This window comes from Scyliorhinus canicula, chromosome 1, assembly GCF_902713615.1.
Source record: "Scyliorhinus canicula chromosome 1, sScyCan1.1, whole genome shotgun sequence".
NCBI classification, from domain to species: domain Eukaryota; kingdom Metazoa; phylum Chordata; class Chondrichthyes; order Carcharhiniformes; family Scyliorhinidae; genus Scyliorhinus; species Scyliorhinus canicula.
Window position 1 is genome coordinate 112288810 of NC_052146.1, and position 8329 is coordinate 112297138.

Here is an 8329-nt window from a genome sequence, read left to right on the forward strand (position 1 = left end):
TTTAAAAAACACTTGGCGGCGATGAGGAAGGAGATGAGGGAGGTGTTGAGTGTGCTGGTGGAGGAGGCGATTTCCCCAGTGACGACGGCGGTGTAGAGCGCAGTGGCGGAGGTGCGGGCGCAAGGGAAGGCGCTGAAGGAAGTGGAGGAGACATTATTGCAGCACGGTGATCAACTTACCTCGATGGGGAAGGAGATGCGGAAGGTGATAGAGATTAACAAGGATCTGCGAGGGAAAATGGAAGACCTGAAAAACAGATCCAGGCGACAGAATTTGAGGGTTGTGGGGCTGCCCGAAGGAGTTGTAGGGCCGTGGCCGACTGAATATTTTGCCGCTATGCTGGCGAAACTATTGGGGGAGGGGGAGGATCCCTCCCGATATGAACTGGATCGGGCTCATCGGTCGTGGAGGCCTGTACCAAAGGCGAGTGAGCCGCCAAGGGTAGTGACTGTGCTTCCTTAGGTACAGTGTGAAGGAGAAGGTCCTGTGCTGGGCCAAGCAGAAGCGGGTTGTGCAGTGGGCTGGAGCTGGTATACGTGTATACCAGGACTTTACGGTGGAGCTGGCGAGGAGGCGGGCTGCCTTCAAACGGGTGAAGAGGGCACTGTACATCAGCAAGGTGCAGTGTGGCATTGTATATCCAGCGAAGCTGAGGGTGATTTATAAGCTCAAGGACTTTTATTTTGGAACGGCGGAAGCAGAGGAGGAGTTTGCGAAGGCAGAAGGACAGTGGCAGAACTGAGAAACTGAGAAATGGTCATGTGCCGATGTAACCTCAGGACTGTATTTTCTTCTTTTTTGATTCACTGCATGTGTGTGTAAGGGCTAAAGGAGCCAATGGTGTATATATTTGGACAAGGGAAGTGATGGGACTTTCACTCGAAGTGAAGGCTCTTTGGGGTGTAGGTGGATATGCGGGGTCTGTATGCTAAAAGGGGATTTCTGGGTTTTCCTAGGGCCGGGCAAGGGAGAAAGGGACCCGGGCGGGGGCCTCCATGCTGGCCGGTCTAAGCCGGCCAGTGAACGGGAGTGAGGTGGGGGGAGGGGCTGCGGCCATCGGAGCCTGGCAGAACAGGGTCCGAGTGGTCTAGCCGGGGTGGAAAGTTGGGGGGAAGGAACCGAGGTTGGGGGAAGGAGTTTTACAAGAGGCAGTGGATCGGAGGAGTTGGAGGCCGGGGGGGGGGGTTTACAACTCTTCGGTATCACGTCTGGTACTTTTTCAGAGGTTGGACAGCGTTGAGTGTGTGTGTGGGGGGGGGGGGGGGGGGGGGGGGGGCAGACTCTATGGTGACCATCGGCGGTCCCGGATCGTCGTTGTTGTTAATGGGATTGATTTTGTATTTGTTACCGATTACTGTCTGTGGGTGGGGTGTAAATTTTGGAGGAAAATGTGAAAATGGAGAATAAAAACATTTATTAAAAAAACAAGGCTCGCATCCGTTTCAAGCTGGACACCAGCACATCAGCGAACCTCATTTCAAAATCCGATCTCGACACCATCCGTGTCAGACCAAGCATTCTTCCACCGCCTGCCAGCTCCTTGACTACAATGGCAATGCCATTGCTGCCAGTGGCTCATGCCACCTCGGAGTTTCGAATGGTCACTTAAAGTGACGCTGCGATTTGAGATTGTAGGACCTGACAGAGCTTCCCTGCTCGGTGCTCGGGCCTGCAAACTCCTGAACCTGGTTCAGCGAGTCCACACCATGTCATCCTCACAGGCGACATCCTCACCTGATGAAAACTTCCAGGCTCAAATCGATGACATCATAGCACAGTACCATAGCTTCTTCGAAGGTATGGGCACACTCCCATACCGATACAAAATCCTGCTCAAACCAAACGCTACCCCTGTGGTTCACGCCACGTCGGGTGCCGGCACCCCTCAAGGACCGCCTCAAGAAGCAATTGCAAGGCCTCCAGGACCAGAGCGCCATATCAAAGGTCACAGAACCCACGGACTGGGTTAGCTCCAAGGTCTGCGTCAAGAAGCCGTCAGGGGAGCTTCGAATCTGTATCGACCCCAAAGATTTAAACCGCAACATCATGAGGGATGATTACCCAATACCAAAATGAGAAGAGTTGACCAGCGAGATGGCTCATGCCAAATTCTTCACGAAGCTGGATGCCTCCAAGGGATTCTGGCAAATACAGCTGGACGTGTCCAGTCGCAAGCTGTGCACATTCAATACCCCGTTCGGTCGCTACTGTTACAACCGGATGCCCTTTGGCATCATCTCTGCCTCAGAGGTATTTCACCGCATCATGGAACAGATGATGGAGCGTATTGAGGGGGTGTGAGTGTACGTCAATGATGTCATAATCTGGTCCACAACTCCTCAAGAACACATCGATCGCCTCAAGCGGGTATTCCACAGAATCCACGAGCATGGCCTCCGACTCAACAGAGCCAAATGCTCATTCGGTCAATCAGAAATCAAATTCCTTGGCGATCACATCTCACAGCAAGGCGTGCAGCCGGATGCTGACAAGGTTTCGGCGATCAACGCCAGAGGACAAGAAGGCGGTCCTCCGCTTTCTAGGGATGGTCAACTTCCTTGGGAAGTTCATTCCCAACATGGCGTCCCACACCACAGCCCTCCGCCATCTCGTCAAAAAGTTGATGGAATTCCAGTGGCTCATGAGAAAGAATGGCGTGAGCTGAGGGCAAAACTCACCACAGCCCCGTTCTGGCGTTCTTCAACCCTACCAAGGAGACCAAAATATCCACTGACGTGAGCCAGGACGGTATTGGGGCGGTGCTCCTCCAACGGGATAACTCCTCCTCCTGGGCCCCAGTTGCGGTGCCTCCAGAGCCATGACGCCCACTGAGCAACGGTACGCTCAGATTGAGAAGGAATGCCTGAGCCTCCTAACGGGAATCGACAAGTTCCACGACTATGTGTATGGCCTCCCAAAATTCACGGTTGAGACGGACCACAGGCCATTGGTTCACATCATCCAAAAAGACCTCAATGACATGACGCCACGGTTACAACGCATCCTTCTCAAGCTACCCCGCTACGATTTTGAACTGGTCTCCACCCCAGGCAAATAACTAATTGTTGCAGATACCCTTTCCAGGTCTATCACCACACTGTGTGAACAAACTGACTTTGATGTCAAATCGACACGCAGGTGCAATTCTGTGCCTCCAACTTTCCGGCCTCTGATGAGAGGGTCATTCAAATTCGTGAGGAGACGGCCAGGGATCCTCTGCTACAGCGGGTGATGCAGCACCTCACGAATGGCTGGCAGAAGGGACAGTGTCCCCAGTTTTACAACGTCAAGGACGATCTGACGGTGGTTGACGGCATCCTTATGAAGCTCGTGATTCCGCAGAGCATGCGAGCTATGGTGCTCGGCCAACTCCATGAGGGTCACCTGGGGGTTGAGAAATGTCGCCGCAGAGCTTGGGAGGCAGTCTACTGGCTGGGCATCAGCCAGGACGTTGCCAACACGTCCTCAACTGCCCCACATGTCAGAAATTTCAGCCAGCTCAACCCAAAGAAACTCTGCAGCAACATGAGATAGTGACCTCCCCATGGTCCAAAGTCGGTGTTGACCTTTTCCACGACAAGGGGCGTGACTATGTTCTCCTGGTCGACTACTTCTCCAATTACCCCGAAGTGGTGAGACTGTCCGACCTCACATCGGCGGCGGTGATTAAAGCATGCAAAGAAACTTTTGCGAGACATGGGATACCACTGACGGTGATGTGTGACAACGGCCCCTGTTTTTACAGCCAGGAGTGGTCTGATTTTGCCCGGCTATACAGCTTTCGTCACGTCACATCCAGCCCCCACTACCTGCAGTCAAACGGGAAGGCCGAAAAAGGGGTCCACACCGTCAAGAGATTACTATGTAAGGCTGCAGACTGAGGCTCCGACTTCAACCTGGCGCTGTTGGCATAGAGAGCGACCCCGCTGTCCACTGGGTTGTCTCCAGTGCAGATGCTCATGAACCGCACTCTGCGAACAAATCTTCCAGCCATCCACATTCCAGACCTTGACAACTTCCCGGTCATACAGCAGATGCAGCAGTCTCGGGCCCTACAGAAATCAGCATACGATGCTCATGCCACGGATCTCCCCGAGCTGGTCCCAACTGATCGAGTTCATGTACAGCTGCCTGACGGCGGCTGGTCCGCCACAGCTGTGGTGGTCAAGCAAGTGGCCCCGAGATCGTTCCCCGTTCGCATGCCTGATGGCTCTTTCCTACGACGCAACAGGCGGGCACTGCACAGAGTTCCACGCCCGTCACCCAACCGTGATGTCCTGCCTCACACAATGCTTCCTCCGGACTGGCCCTGCCACGAGGCCACCGACCTACCAGCAATCCTGCCGACCTCTGTGACCACTGCATTGAATTATAGCATTTACAGTGCAGAAGGAGGTCATTTGACCCATCGAGTCTGCACCGGCTCTTGGAAAGAGCACCCTACCCAAGGTCCACACCTCCACCCTATCCCCATAACCCAGTAACCCCACCCAACACTAAAGGCAATTTTGGACACTAAGGGCAATTTATCATGGCCAATCCACCTAACCTGCACACCTTTGGACTGTGGGAGGAAACCGGATCACCCGGAGGAAACCCACGCACACACGGGGAGGATGTGCAGACTCCGCACAGACAGTGACCCAAGCCGGAATCGAACCTGGGACCCTGGAGCTGTGAAGCAATTGTGCTATCCACAAGGCTACCATGCTGCCCCATTGGAGGCAGTCCTGCCCACTGAATGTTTGCACAACTTTGTTACCTCATCGTTTTGACATCTGTAAATATCGTTTTTTTACCATTTCATCTGCCCTATATCTGCACTAGCGACACCTTACTATGTATATAAGTCCATTTTAACATATTCTGTATATAGTCACGTACATATACACATCTTCACGCACATGCACCTTAATATTTATTATCAGAACACAAACGTCAAAAACAAAAGGGGGGGAGATGTCATAATATACATCCATATATATAATGGAGTGCAGACAGGCAGTGATGACCAGTGAGCACACAGAACACAGCAGCCAATCACCAGACAGGATACGACCACTATAAAGCCAGAGGGCACCAGTTTCCCCGCTCTCTCGGGATCCAGCCTCTGAGACAGTCAGAGCTCGTGAGCATTAGCCAGTGCAAACACCATGTGGTAGTCAGTTAGTCTGGTCAGGTTAGCCTCGGGTCTCCAGTCATGTCAGCATTGTCAACACACAGTTGAACATGTAATATAGTTAGATGTTAAATAAAATCGTGTTGCATCTCATCAAGTGTTGGAAGTCTGTCTCTCGCTACACTGCATCAAACACAGTCCACATAGACCCAGCCTACCCAACACATCAACTCTAACACTTCCTCTGCCTCTTTTTGCTGGCAAGCCGCGATCTCTCCTCAGTCCATTTTTGCTGGACTTAAAACCTGTAGCCATCGCTTGATCGCAGCCCATCCTGCCCCTAGTTACTGCTCCTCGACCACACGGGCAACTCAGATCTCTTTATTTAATTTCTTCCTCTCTCGCCTAGGTACCATTACCCTCAGGACCTGTCCCACGGGTAGAGATTACAAGTGCTCTTTAAAACTTTCTAACAGTTGAATGTTTTAATTCCCCCTTTCTTGGGGTGTGGCAATTCTTTTGAACATTTATCAATTTTTCTGGGCCAGCTGGGATATGGTGAAGATACTTAGCTTTAATTGTTTTCTTGCCACCTTCGTCAGTAGTTTCTTATGACTTAATTTTAACCCATTTTTTCTTCAGAGGATTGAGCCGCGCCAAGGAGGGATCCTCCTGAAGAACTACTTTCTCTGCTAGAGTCGCAAGAGAACTCAGACCCGTTTTCTAGACCGGTTTTGCGTAACTGCGTTTTTCACTGTTCCGTTTTTATTTCTTCTCGGCAAGGGTACAAATTGGACGATTTACTCGTGCGAGATCTCAGGGGTGCCCTGACCTTTTCTTTTTTTTAAATAAACACTTTATTGAGGTATTTTTTCGGCATTGTAACAGCAGCAATATAAACAATGTACATGAAAATCTAAACATCATGCAAATACCACCTCCCTCCCCAACAGGTCCCACCATTAATTAACCCCCTAATCTACGCTAACCTACCCTCCACCCCCTCTGCTGATGATTAATTTTCTGTGAAGAAGTCGATGAACACTTGCCACCTCCGGGCGAACCCTGACAGTGACCCTCTCAGGGTGAACTTAATTTTCTCCAAACAGATAAAGCTAGCCATGTCCGATTGCCAGGTCTCCGACTTCGGGGCTTTGAGTCCCTCCATGTGAGTAATATCCGCCTCCAGGCTACCAGGGAAGCAAAGGCCAGAACGTTTGCCTCTTTCTCCTCCTGGATTCCCGGATCCTGTGACACCCCGAAAATCGCCACCTCTGGACTCAGCGCCACCCTTGTTTTTAATACCTTGGACATGACGTTAGCAAACCCCTGCCAAAATCCCCTCAGCTTTGGACATGCCCAGAACATGTGGACATGGTTCACTGGCCCCCCCGCACAGTTCGCACACCTGTCTTCCACCCCAAAGAATCTGCTCATCCGGGCCACTGTCATGTGAGCCCGATGAACGACCTTAAATTGAATCAGGCTGAGTCTGGCACAAGTTGCGGTCATGTTGACCCTACTCAACACAATAGAGGCTCTCCTCTATCTCTCCCCCAGCTCCTCCTCCCACTTTCGCTTCAGCTCCTCGGTCTGCGTCTCCTCTGATCCCATAAGTTCCTTATAAATGTTAGAAATGCTCCCCTCACCTATCCATCCTCTGGAAATTACCCTATCCTGAATCCCCCTTAGCAGCAGGAATGGAAAGGTTGGTACCTGTCTACGCAGAAAGTCCCGTACCTGCAGATATCGAAATTCATTTCTCCCTCCGCCAGTGTAAACTTCTCCTCCAGCGCCCTCATATTCGGAAAGCTCCCTTCTATAAACAAGTCCCCCATCCTCTCAGTCCCTGCTCTCCGCCATATTCGGAACCCCCCTTCCATCCTCCCCGGGACAAACCGGTGATTATCGCAGATTGGGGATCAGACCGATGCTCCCACATTTCTCCTCCATGGCCTCCAATATCTGAAGGCCGTCACCACCATGCGACTGGTGGAGTACCGCGCCGGCGGGAACGGCAGAGGCGCAGTTACCAGCGCCCTCAAACTTGTGCCCTTGCAAGAAGCCGCCTCCATACGCACCATGCCGACCCCTCCCTGCCACCAGCCACTTCCTAATCATGGCTATGTTAGCCGCCCAGTAATAATTGATAAAGTTCGGCAGCGCCAGCCCTCCCTCTCCCCGACTGCGCTCAAGCATTGCCCTCCTCACTTGCGGGGACTTGCCCCCCCAACACGAAGCCCGCAATAACTTTATTGACCCGCTTAAAAAAGGACCATGGAATGCAGATGGGGAGACATTGAAATACAAACAGGAATCTCGGGAAGACCGTCATTTTCACTGTTTGGACTCTACCAGCTAGAGACAACGGGAGCGCATCTCATCTCCGGAAATCATCTTTCATCTGATCCACCAACCGGGCCAAGTTCAATTTATGTAGCTGGTCCCAATCCCACACCACTTGAATACCTAGGCACCTGAAACTGTTTCCTACCACTCTGAATGACAGTTCCCCCACTCGCCTGTCCTGACCCCTTGTCTGGACCACATACATCTCGCTCTTCCCCATATTGAACTGATACCCCAAAAACCAGCCGAATTCCCCTAAAATTCCCATGATTTCTTCCATCCCCTCAACTGGATCTGAAACATACAGGAGCAGGTCATCCACATAAAGCGAAACTCTGTGCTCCACCACTCCCCACAACAGAGGGAGAATCACTGTCTCATCCCCCGGTGCAGTCCAAAATAGTCCGAAGGTGTCCTGTTCGTCCGTACACTTGCCACAGGAGTCTGGTACAGCAACCTGACCCAGTCAATAAAGCCCCTCCCAAATCCGAACCGCTCCAGAACCTCCCATATATAATCCCACTCAACCCGGTCAAAAGCTTTTTCCGCATCCATCATGACCACTATCTCCACCTCCCTACTTTCCGAGGGCATCATGATCACGTTTAACAGCCTTCTTGTGGTGAACCCACCTGCCTCTATGTCCTCCCCAACCTCTGGCTACACTATTGCTGGGCCTGGATTTTCAATGCAATCTCCAGAGCCTCACCCTCAAATTCGGCGGGCCCCTACCTCCACTCACCGTTTGTGGCCTCGCGACACTCAAGGTTGACCCCCCCTCCCTCTTTGCCAATCTAACTGCGGATTGCAAGCCCGTTGCGAACAGGAGCAGATGGTACAGCACCCAGGACAAGGCCTTCA